Source organism: Pezoporus occidentalis, unplaced genomic scaffold (genome assembly GCF_034315485.1).
Source record: "Pezoporus occidentalis ecotype Australia unplaced genomic scaffold, CSIRO_AGI_Poc_V1 ctg591, whole genome shotgun sequence".
NCBI lineage: Eukaryota > Metazoa > Chordata > Aves > Psittaciformes > Psittacidae > Pezoporus > Pezoporus occidentalis.
Window position 1 is genome coordinate 2,503 of NW_026915934.1, and position 13,196 is coordinate 15,698.

Here is a 13,196-nt window from a genome sequence, read left to right on the forward strand (position 1 = left end):
CCCAGCTGTGATTTTGGGTCCTAAAAGAGCAATTTTGGGGTCCCCAGACCCGATTTTGGGTCCTAAAAGGGCAATTTTGGGTCCTAAAAGAGCAATTTTAGGTCCCCAGACCTGATTTTGGGTCCTAAAAGGGCAATTTTAGGTCCTAAAAGGGCAATTTTGGGTCCTAAAAGAGCAATTTTGGGTCCCCAGACCTGATTTTGGGTCCTAAAAGGGCAATTTTGGGTCCCCAGACCCGATTCTGGGTCCTAAAAGGGCAATTTTGAGTCCCCAGACCCGATTTTGGGTCCTAAAAGAGCAATTTTGGGTCCCCAGACCCGATTCTGGGTCCTAAAAGGGCAATTTTGGGTGCTAAAAAAGCAATTTTAGGTGCCTAGACCCCATTTTGGGTCCTAAAGGGGCAATTTTGGGTCCTAAAAGAGCAGTTTTGGGGCCCCAGACCCGATTTTGGGTCCCCAGCTGTGATTTTGGGTCCCAAAAGAGCAATTTTGGTGTCCCCGGGGGGGTTTTTGGGGTGCCCGGACCCATTTTTGGGCCCCCCAAAGCCGTTTTTGACCCCCCAAAGGGGGTTTTTGGGTGCAGAAAGGCCGTTTTTGGGGGGTCCTCACCTTGGTGGGGCCGTTGCCATGGATCACAACGGGCAGGGAATCGGTGGCCACGTTGCGGACCCGCACGCGCCCCGGCTCGAACTTGACCACGACCTCGTCTATGGGGGGGGGAAATGGGGTCCTATGGGGGGGTCCTATGGGGGGGGGGGTATAGGGACCCCCATAGGACCCCCCCCACCACCCCCCCCCATTGGTACCTATGGCTCCATTGAGGTTCTGGAAGATGCGGGAATGATGATCCAGGGCCAGCCCCAGCTCTTCCTATAGGGAACAATGGGGGGTTATTGGGGGGCTATAGGGGGGGAATGGGGTTCTAAAGGGGGGGAATGGGGTTCTATAGGGGGGAAATGGGGTTCTATAGGGGGGAAATGGGGTTCTATGGGGGGGAAATGGGGTCCTATGGGGGGAAAATGGGGTTCTATAATGGATAATGGGGTCCTATGGGGGGGTAATGGGGTTCTATAGGGGGTAATGGGGTTCTATGGGGGGTAATGGGGTTCTATGGGGGGGTAATGGGGTTCTATGGGGGGTAATGGGGTTCTATGGGGGGGTAATGGGGTTCTATGGGGGGGAATGGGGTTCTATGGGGGGGTAATGGGGTTCTATGGGGGTTAATGGGGTTCTATGGGGGGTAATGGGGTTCTATGGGGGGGAATGGGGATCTATGGGGGGGGAATGGGGTTCTATGGGGGGGAATGGGATGTTATAGGGGGGTAATAGGGTTCTACAGGTGGAGAATGGGGTTCTATGGGGGGTAATGGGGTATTGGGGTTCTATAGGCAGAGAATGGGGTTCTATGGGGGAATGGGGTCCTATGGGGGGGTAATGGGGTTCTATAGGGGGTAATGGGGTTCTATATGGGGGGAATGGGGTTCTATAGGGGGGTAATGGGGTCCTATGGGGGGGGAAATGGGGATAAATAATAATGGGGTCCTATGGGGGGGTAATGGGGTTCTATGGGGGGAATGGGGTTCTATAGGGGGGAAATGGGGTCCTATGGGGGGGTAATGGGGGGGTAATGGGGTTCTATAGGGGGGAATGGGGTGTTATGGGGGGGAATGGGGTTCTATAATGGATAATGGGGTTCTATGGGGGGGAAATGGGGTGCTAGAGGGGGAGTAATGGGGTCCTATGGGGGGTAATGGGGTTCTATGGGGGGGAATGGGGTTCTATAGGGGGGGAATGGGGTCCTATGGGGGGGAAATGGGGTGCTATAGGGCTGTTTTGGGCTGGTTTAGGTCGATTTTGGGGCCATTTCAGGCGATTTTGGGGCTATTTTCGAGCGTTTTTTTGCCATTTTTGGGTATTTTGGGGTGTTTTCTGGCGTTTTTGGGGTAGTTTTGCCCATTTTGGGGTGGTTTTGGGGGGCTCACCCGCAGCTGGGGCTGCAGGTCCAGAAGAGCTGTTTTGGGGCTATTTCAGGCGATTTTGGGGCTATTTTCGAGAGTTTTTTTGGCATTTTGGGGTATTTTGGGGTGTTTTCTAGCGTTTTTGGGGTGTTTTTGCCCGTTTTTGGGGTGTTTTTGGGGGCTCACCCGCAGCTGGGGCTGCAGGTCCAGAAGAGCCGTTTTGGGGCTATTTCAGGCCATTTTGGGGCTATTTTCGAGCGTTTTTTTGGCATTTTGGGGTATTTTGGGGTGTTTTCTAGCGTTTTTTTGGGTGTTTTTGCCCATTTTTGGGTGTTTTTGGGGTGTTTTTGGGGGCTCACCCGCAGCTGGGGCTGCAGGTACAGGCGGGTATAGAAGAGCAGTTTTGGGGCTATTTCAGGCGATTTTGGGTCTATTTTCGAGCGGTTTTTTGGCGTTTTGGGGTATTTTGGGGTGTTTTCTAGCGTTTTTTGGGTGGTTTTGCCCGTTTTTGGGTGTTTTTGGGGTGTTTTGGGGGGCTCACCCGCAGCTGGGGCTGCAGGTCCAGAAGAGCCGTTTTGGGGCTATTTCAGGCCATTTTGGGGCTATTTTCGAGCGTTTTTTTGGCATTATGGGGTATTTTGGGGTGTTTTCTAGCGTTTTTTGGGGTGGTTTTGCCCGTTTTTGGGTGTTTTTGGGGGCTCACCCGCAGCTGGGGCTGCAGGTACAGGCGGGTATAGAAGAGCCGTTTTGGGGCTATTTCAGGCCATTTTGGGGCTATTTTCGAGCGGTTTTTTTTGCATTTTGGGGTATTTTGGGGTGTTTTCTAGCGTTTTTTGGGTGTTTTTGCCCGTTTTTGGGTGTTTTTGGGGTGTTTTTGGGGGCTCACCCGCAGCTGGGGCTGCAGGTACAGGCGGGTATAGAAGAGCCGTTTTGGGGCTATTTCAGGCCATTTTGGGGCTATTTTCGAGCGGTTTTTTGGTATTTTGGGGTATTTTGGGGTGTTTTATGGCATTTTTGGGGTGTTTTTGCCCGTTTTTGGGTGTTTTTGGGGTGTTTTTGGGGGCTCACCCGCAGCTGGGGTTGCAGGTACAGGCGGGTATAGAAGAGCTGGTCGTCGTCGTCGTCGCGATAGCGCCACCTCTCGACCAGGCGCCAGATGGCGGGGGCGAAGCCAATGAAGCCTGGGGGGGGAGTGACCCCCATTGAGCCCCATTGATACCCATTGAGCCCCATTGACACCCATTGAGCCCCATTGACACCCATTGAGCCCCATTGACACCCATTGACACCCATTGAACCCCATTGACACCCATTGAGCCCCATTGACCGCCATTGACACCCATTGAACCCCATTGACACCCATTGAGCCCCATTGACACCCATTGAGCCCCATTGACACCCATTGAGCCCCATTGAGCCCCATTGACACCCATTGAGCCCCATTGACCCCATTGAGCCCCATTGACACCCATTGAGCCCCATTGATCCCCATTGAGCCCCATTGACACCCATTGACACCCATTGAGCCCCATTGACACCCATTGAGCCCCTTCGACACCCATTGAGCCCCATTGACACCCATTGAGCCCCATTGATCCCCATTGACACCCATTGAGCCCCATTGACACCCATTGAGCCCCATTGACACCCATTGAACCCCATTGAGCCCCATTGATCCCCATTGAGCCCCATTGAACCCTACTGACACCCACTGAGCCCCATTGACAGCCATTGAACCCCACTGACACCCATTGACACCCATTGAGCCCCATTGATCCCCATTGAGCCACATTGAACCTATTGACACCCGTTGAGCCCCACTGAACCCCACTGACACCCATTGACCTCCATTGAGCCCCATTGAATCTATTGACACCCATTGAGCCCCATTGACCCCCATTGACACCCATTGACCCACATTGAGCCCCATTGAACCTATTGACCCCCACTGAGCCCCACTGACCCCCATTGAGCCCCATTGACACCCATTGACACCCACTGAGCCTCATTCCCTCCCCATACCCCCCATTCCCCCCCATCCCCCCCTATATCCCCCCATAGAACCCCATACCCCCCCATCCCCCCATCCCCATTCCATTCCCCCCCCATAGCCCCCATTCCCCCCCCATCCCCACCCCATAGAACCCCATTCCCCCCCATTCCCACCCCATAGAACCCCATAGCCCTCCCATAGAACCCCATCACCCCCCATTCCCACCCCATTCCCCCCCATAGCCTCCCCATTCCCACCCCATACCCCCCCCATCGCCACCCCATAGAACCCCATCCCCACCCCATAGCCCCCCCATCCCCCCCCATAGAACCCCATTCCCCCCCATAGAACCCCATCCCCCCCCCATAGAACCCCATCCCACCCCATAGCCCCCGTAGAACCCCATCCCCACCCCATAGAACCCCATCCCCCCCATTCCCACCCCATAGAACCCCATAGCCCCCCCATAGAACCCCATCCCCCCCATTCCCACCCCATAGCCCCCCCATAGAACCCCATCCCCCCCATAGCCCCCCCATAGAACCCCATCCCCCCATCCCACCCCATTAGACCCCCCAGCCCCATTCCCCCCCATTCCCCCCCACCCCCATCCCCCCCCACCCCCCCCCCCATAGACCCCCATCCCCCCCACCCCACCCCCATCCCCCACCCCATTCCCACCCCATCCCCCCCATTCCCACCCCATTCCCCCCCCCCCCCATTCCCACCCCACATCCCCCACCCCCATTCCCACCCCATACCCCCATTCCCACCCCCATCCCCCACACCCCATTCCCCCCCCCCCATCCCCATTCCCACCCCATCCCCCCACCCCACCCCCATCCCCCCCACCCCCCCCCCATTCCCACCCCATCCCCCCCATCCATTCCCCCCATCCCCCCACCCCCATTCCCCCCCACATTCCCCACATCCCACCCCCCCCATTCCCACCCCTCCCCCCATCCCCCACCCCACATCCCCCCACCCCCCCCCATTCCCACCCCCATCCCCACATGCCCATTCCCACCCCTCACCCCCATTCCCACCCCACATCCCCCTCACCCCCATTCCCACCCCACATTCCCCACATGCCCATTCCCACCCCTCACCCCCATTCCCACCCCACATCCCCCACATCCCCATTCCCACCCCACATCCCCCACATGCCCATTCCCACCCCACATCCCCATTCCCACCCCTCACCCCCATTCCCACCCCACATCCCCCCCATCCCACCCCCCATCCCCCCCATTCCCACCCCATAGCCCCCCCATAGAACCCCATCCCCCCCCATTCCCCCCCATCCCCCCCCCATTCCCACCCACCCCATCCCCCTCACCCCCATTCCCACCCCCCCCCCCATTTCCCCCCCCATCCCCCCCCACCCCATAGAACCCCATTCCCCCCCCATAGCCCCCCATCCCCACCCCATAGCCCCCCATCCCCGCCCCATAGCCCCCCATCCCCACCCCATAGAACCCCATCCCCACCCCATAGCACCCCCCATTTCCCCCCATTCCCACCCCATAGAGCCCCATCCCACCCCATAGCCCCCCCATAGAACCCCATTCCCACCCCATTCCCCCCCATAGAACCCCATTCCCACCCCATAGCCCCCCATCCCCACCCCATAGAACCCCATCCCCACCCCATTCCCCCCCATTCCCCCCCCATAGCCCCCCTATTCCCCCCCATAGCCCCCCCCATACCTCCGGAGTTGAGGAAGGGCTTCCCGCGGGCTGGGGGGCTGGGGTAGGCACCGGCCAGAGCGGGTTGGGGCCAGCAAAAGGCCTCGGCCGAGAACAGGAGCCCGGGGAGGGAGGCACCGCCGGCGGCAGCGGCGAAGGAGGAGACGAGCTCCGGGGGCGGAGCGGTCAGGAGCACGTCATAACTGGGGGCGGGCAGCGGAGACCCCATAGCGCGGTTATATAGGGAGGGGTGGGGGGCGGAGAGAGACCTATGGGGATCTATGGGGACCCATAGAGAGACCCATAGGGACCCATAGAGCCCTATAGAGAGACCCTATAGAGACCCCATAGCGGGGTTATATAGGGAGGGGTGGGGGGGGCAGAGAGAGACCTATGGGGATCTATGGGGAACCCATAGAGAGACCCATAGGGACCCATAGAGACCCATAGAGAGACCCATAGGGACCCATAGGGACCCCATAGAGAGACCCATAGGGACCCATAGAGAGACCCATAGGGACCCATAGAGCCCTATAGGGACCCCATAGAGAGACCCTATAGAGACCCCATAGCGGGGTTATATAGGGAGGGGTGGGGGGGCGGAGAGAGACCTATGGGGATCTATGGGGAACCCATAGAGAGACCCATAGGGACCCATAGAGACCCATAGAGCCCTATAGGGACCCCATAGAGAGACCCATAGGGACCCATAGAGCCCTATAGGGACCCCATAGAGAGACCCATAGGGACCTATAAAGATCCATAGAGCCCTATAGGGACCCCATAGAGAGACCCATAGAGAGAGCTATAGGGACCCCATAAAGAGACCCCTAGGGACCTATAGAAACCCCATAGTGACACATAGAGCTCTATAGAGAAACCCATAGGAACCTATAGAGACCCCATGGGGACCCCATAGGGACACATAGAGCTCTATAGGGACCCCATAGAGAGACCCATAGAGACCCATAGAGCCCTATAGGGACCCCATAGAGAGACCCATAGGGACCCATAGAGAGAGCTATAGGGACCCCATAAAGGGACCCCATAAAGAGACCCCTAGGGACACATAGAGCCCTATAGAGACCCCATAGGGAACTATAGAGACCCCATGGGGACCCCATAGGGACACATAGAGCCCTATAGGGACCCCATAGAGACCCCATAGAGAGACCCATAGGGACCCATAGAGCCCTATAGGGACCCCATAGAGAGACCCTATAGAGACCCCATAGCGCGGTTATATAGGGAGGGGTGGGGGGGCGGAGAGAGACCTATGGGGATCTATGGGGAACCCATAGAGAGACCCATAGGGACCCATAGAGCCCTATAGGGACCCCATAGAGAGACCCATAGGGACCCATAGAGAGCTATAGGGACCCCATAGAGAGACCCTATAGAGACCCCATAGGGGGATTATATAGGGAGGGATGGGGGGGCGGAGAGAGACCTATGGGGATCTATGGGGAACCCATAGAGAGACCCATAGGGACCCATAGAGAGCTATAGGGACCCCATAGAGAGACCCTATAGAGACCCCATAGGGGGATTATATAGGGAGGGATGGGGGGGCGGAGAGAGACCTATGGGGATCTATGGGGACCCCATAGAGAGACCCATAGGGACCCATAGAGACCCATAGAGCCCTATAGGGACCCCATAGAGAGACCCTATAGAGACCCCATAGCGGGGTTATATAGGGAGGGGTGGGGGGGGCGGAGAGAGACCTATGGGGATCTATGGGGACCCCATAGAGAGACCCCATAGGGACCCATAGAGCCCTATAGAGACCCATAGAGAGACCCATAGGGACCCATAGAGCCCTATAGGGACCATAGGGACCCATAGGGACCCCATAGAGCCCTATAGGGACCCCATAGAGAGACCCATAGAGACCCATAGAGCCCTATAGGGACCCCATAGAGAGACCCATAGAGAAACCCATAGGGACCTACAGAGACCCATAGAGCCCTATAGGGACCCCATAGAGAGACCCGTAGAGAAACCCATAGGGACCTATAGAGACCCATAGAGCCCTATAGGGACCCCACAAAGAGACCCATAGGGACCTATAAAGACCCATAGAGCCCTGTAGGGACCCCATAGAGACCCATAGAGAGCTATAGAGACCCCATGGGGACCCCATAGGGACACATAGAGCCCTATAGGGACCCCATAGAGACCCCATAGAGAGACCCTACAGAGACCCCATAGGGGGATTATACAGGGAGGGATGGGGGGGACGCAGAGAGACCTATGGGGACCTATAGAGACCCATAGAGCCCTATAGGGACCCCATGGGGAGATACATAGGGACCTATAGGGACCCCATAAACCTATAGAGCCCTATAGAGACCCCATAGAGAGACCCATAGGACCCTATAGAGACCCCATAGAGAAATACATAGGGATCTATAGGGACCCCATCAGGAGACCCATAGAGCCCCATAGAGACCCCATAGAGAGACCCATATGACCCTATAGAGACCCCATAGAGAGATACATAGGGATCTATAGGGACCCCATCTGGAGCCCCATAGAGAGACCCATAGAGCCCTATAGGGACCCCATAGAGAGACCCATAGAGACCCCATAGAGACACTCATAGAGCCCTATAGAGACCCCATACAGAGATACATAGGGGGATGTGGGGGGCCCCATAGGGATACATAGGGACCCCTAGAAACCCCATAGACCCCCCTTGAGTTCCACACCCACCCCACAGATCCCCCCCCAGATGCCCCATAAGCCCCCCACAGCCCCCCCCCCCGAGACTCCCCCATAGACACTCACAGACCGCCCCATAGGCCCCCACAGATCCCCCCCTAGACCAGCCAGGCCCCGCATAGAACACCCCCCATAGACGCCCCCCACAGCACACCCCATAGACCCCCCCATAGTGCACCCCCCATAGCGCACACCCCACATAGACCCCCCACAGCACACCCCATAGACCCCCCCCACAGCACCCCCACAGCACACCCCATAGACCCCCCCAACACACACCCCATAGCACAACCCCAGACCCCCCATAGCAAAACCCCATAGACCCCCCACAGCACACCCCATAGCACAACCCCATAGATCCCCCCTACCACCCCCCCACAGCACACCCCATAGACCCCCCCCACAGCAGCCCCCCATAGCACAACCCCATAGACCCCCCACAGCACACACCCATAGCACACCCCATAGACCCCCCCACAGCACACCCCATAGACCCCCCAAGCACACCCCCCCCAGACCCCCAACACACACCCCATAGCACAACCCCATAGACCTCCCCACAGCACCCCCCCATAGCGCACACCCCATAGACCCCCCACAGCACACACCCATAGCACACCCCATAGACCCCCCCACAGCACACCCCATAGACCCCCCAAGCACACCCCCCCCTAGACCCCCAACACACACCCCATAGCACAACCCCATAGACCTCCCCACAGCACCCCCCCATAGCGCACACCCCATAGACCCCCCATAGCACCCCCCCATCTCACACCCCATAGCACAACCCCATAGACCCCCCATAGACCCTCCCCCAGCACACACCCCATAGCACAACCCCATAGACGCCCCATAGCACCCCCCCATAGCACCCCCCATCTCACACCCCATAGCAGAACCCCATAGACCCCCCACAGCACCCCCCCATAGCACAACCCCATAGACCCCCCATAGCACCCCCCCCACAGCGCACCCCATAGCGCCCCCACCTGTCCACGAAGAGCACGAGGAGCTCCCCCCTCGCCTTCAGGGGCTCCAGGGCCTCCTTGAGCCACCGAACCTTCTGCCCCCCCCCCACCGTGTGGGCCACGTCCCCCCCCCGCCATTCCTGACCCATTCCCAGCGTCTGGAACGGGGCAAACGGGGGGGGGGGGGGGGGAACAAAGGGGGGGGGAGGGGGGGAGCGATATTGAGGGGACACCGCCATCAAGACCCGACCCCCCCTTTCCTATTGGTTCCTTCCACACCCCCCTTAGCTGCCCATTGGGTCCCCCCCCCCTTTATTGGGTTCCCCCCCCCCCCCCCTTTGAGTTCCCCCTCCCATTGGGTTCCCCCCCCATTGGTTCCTCCCACATTGGTCCCCCCCTTATTGGGTACCCCCCATTGCTCTCCCCCCCCCCCCCGGTTCCCATTGGTCCCCCCCTTATTGGGTCCCCCCTTTACTCCCCCTCCCCCCCATTGGTCCACCCCCTCTGTTAGGTTCCCCCTCATTGAGCCCCCCCCATTGGTTCCCCCCCTCTATTGGTTCCTCCCCCATTGCTCCCCCCCCCCCCCATTGGTCCATCCCTCTGTTGTGTTCCCCCCCCAAAGGGGTCCCCCCCTCTATTGCTCTCCCCCCCCCATTGGCTCCCCCCCTTATTGGGTCCCCCCATTGCTTCCCCCCCCCCCCCCCCCTTGGTTCCCCCCATTGGTCCATCCCTCTGTTGTGTTCCCCCCCCAAAGGGCCCCCCCATTGGTTCCCCCCCTCTATTGGTTCCTCCTCACTGGGTTCCCATGCCATAAGCCCCCCCCCCCGGGGTCTCCCTCCCCATTGGTTCCTTTCTCCCCCCCCTCATTAAATTCCCCCTCCCATTGGGTATCGTACCCCCCCCCCAATTGGTTCCTTCCTATTGGTTCCCCCATCAATTGGGTCCCCCATTGGTTCCCCCCCCATTGGGTTCTGCCATTTTATTCCCTTCCCCATTGGGTTCCCCCCTGTATTGGGTCCCCCCATTGGTCCCCCTCTCTATTGGATCCCTCCCCATTGGTTCCCCCCTCTATTGGGTCCCTCCCCATTGGTTCCCCCCCTGCCGCCATTGGTCCCCCCCTCATTGAGTCCCCCCATTGGGTTCCCTTCCCGTATGGGTCCCCCCTCTTATTGATTCCTCCTCCCATTGGTCCCCCCCTCTATTGGTTCCTCCCCCATTGGTTCCCCCCCATTGGGTTCCACCCCTTTATTGGGTCCCCCCATTGGTTCCCCCCCCTCCATTGGTTCCGCCCCATTGGTCCCCCCTCCATTGGTTCTGCCCTATTGGTCCCCCCTCTATTGGTTCACCCCATTGGTCCTCCCCATTGGTTCCCCCCATTGGTCCCCCCTCTATTGGTTAACCCCATCGGTCCCCCCCATTGGTACCCCCTCTATTGGTTCACCCCATTGGTCCCCCCATTGGGTTCCCATCCCCATTGGTGCCACCCCATTGGTCCCCCCCATTGGGTTCCCATCCCCATTGGTTCCCCCCCATTGGTCCCCCCTCTATTGGTTCACCCCATTGGTCCCCCCCATTGGGTTCCCATCCCCATTGCTTCTGCCCCATTGGTCCCCCCTCTATTGGTTCACCCCATTGGTCCCTCCCATTGGGTTCCTTTCCCCATTGGTCCCCCCCTTTATTGGTTCCCCCTCCCATTGGTTCCCCCCCATTGGGTTCCCATCCCCATTGGTTCCACCCCATTGGTCCCCCCTCCATTGGTTCACCCCATTGGTTCCTCTCCCCATGGGTTCCCCCCATTGGCTCCGCCCCCCATTGGTGTCCCTTCCCCATTGCTCCCCTGCTCCATGGGTTCCCCCCCATTGGTTCCTCTCCCCATTGGTTCCACCCCTTTATTGAGTCCCCCCATTGGTTCCCCCCCTCCATTGCTTCCGCCTCATTGGTCCCCCCTCTATTGGTTCACCCCATTGGTCCTCCCCATTGGTTCCCCCCATTGGTACCCCCTCTATTGGTTCACCCCATTGGTCCCCCCATTGGGTTCCCTTCCCCATTGGTCCCCCCCTTTATTGGTTCCCCCTCCCATTGGTTCCCCCCCATTGGGTTCCCATCCCCATTGGTTCCACCCCATTGGTCCCCCCTCCATTGGTTCACCCCATTGGTCCCCCCCTTTATTGGTTCCCCCTCCCATTGGTTCCCCCCCATTGGCTCCGCCCCCATTGGTGTCCCTTCCCCATTGCTCCCCTGCTCCATGGGTTCCCCCCCATTGGTTCCTCTCCCCATTGGTTCCCCCCCATTGGCTCCTCCCCCATTACTCCCCACCCCTCCATTGGTCCCCCCTGCATTCCCGTCCCCCTCTCCCTCCCACTCTCCCCTCCATTAGTTCCGCCCCCATTCATTCCTCGCCCCCCACTTATGGGTCCGCCCCATAGCGCCCCCCCCCCACCTTGACGCTGTAGTTGAAGCGCTGCGCCGAGCGCAGGAACCGCTCGTAGCCCTCCGTGGCCTCCGTGGCCACCGTCAGCACCAGGAGCTGCTCTGCCGGGGGGCACAGGAGACCCATAGAGACCCATAGAGACCCATTGGGACCCATTGGGACCCATAGAAACCCCATAGAGATCCCATAGAGACCCATTGGGACCCATAGAGACCCATTGGGACCCATAGAGACCCCATAGAGACCCATTGGGACCCATAGAGACCCATTGGGACCCATAGAGACCCATTGGGACCCATAGAGACCCATTGGGACCCATAGAGACCCATAGAGACCCCATAGAGACCCATTGGGACCCATAGAGACCCCATTGGGACCCATAGAGACCCCACAGACACCCATTGGGACGCATAGAGACCCCATAGACACCCATTGGGTCCCATAGAGACCCCATAGAGACCCATTGGGACCCATAGAGACCCCATAGACACCCACTGGGACCCATAGAGACCCCATAGACACCCATAGAGGCCCATAGAGACCCATTCACCCCCGTTATGGCCCCATTGAGCTCATGGACCACCCATAGAGACCCCATGGAGACCCCATAGACCACCATAGAACCCCATAGAGACCCGAGAGAGCCCCATAGAGCCCCATAACCCCCCCATAGACACCCACAGAGACCTCTATAAACCCCCCTAGATCCCCCTTTGGACACCCCTAGAGCCCCATAGAGACCATTAGACCCCATAGAAGCTTCATAAGCCCCATAGACCCCACCAACCCCACCATAGACCACCCATAGACACCCCCAGAGACACTTAGAGACCCCATAGATCCCCATAGTGAACTATAGACCCCCATAGAGCCCCATGGAGACCTCTATAGACCCCATAGACCCCCACAGAGACCCCATAGAGCCCCATAAAGACCCCACAGACCCCCATAGCAAACTATAGACCACCCCATAGAGCCCTTTGAGACCTCTATAGACCCCATAGACCACCAGAGAGAACTACAGACCCCCAGCCACCCCCTAGAGCCCCATAGACCCCCCACAGAGACCCCATAGAGCCACATAAAGACCCCACAGACCCCATAGCGAACTATAGACACCCTTAGAGACCTCTATAGACCCCATAGACACCCCATAGATGCCCCACAGACACTCCTAGAGCCCCATAGAGACCCCTATAGACCCCATAGAAGCCCCATAGAGCCACACAGATAACCCTAGAGACCCACAGACCACCCATAGACCCCATCGAGACCTCTAGAGACCCCATAGAGCCACATAAAGACCCCATAGACCACCCATAGACCCCATAGATGCCCCACAGACACCCCTAGAGCCCCATAGAGACCTCTATAGACCCCATAGACCACTCATAGACCCCAGAGAGACCCATAAGAGACCTCTATAGAC

The 13,196-nt window shown here is 58.7% G+C and overlaps 1 long non-coding RNA gene across 1 annotated transcript; it reads right to left on the minus strand.

Annotated features, from left to right (window-relative positions):
- Positions 1-602: 602 nt before the first annotated feature.
- Positions 603-5,758, minus strand: LOC134174250 (uncharacterized). Its single transcript, XR_009968576.1, has 4 exons — positions 5,660-5,758; positions 3,026-3,138; positions 806-869; positions 603-706 (listed from the first exon to the last, which is right to left on the minus strand). It is a non-coding gene; the product is annotated as an uncharacterized LOC134174250 (long non-coding RNA).
- Positions 5,759-13,196: the final 7,438 nt, after the last annotated feature.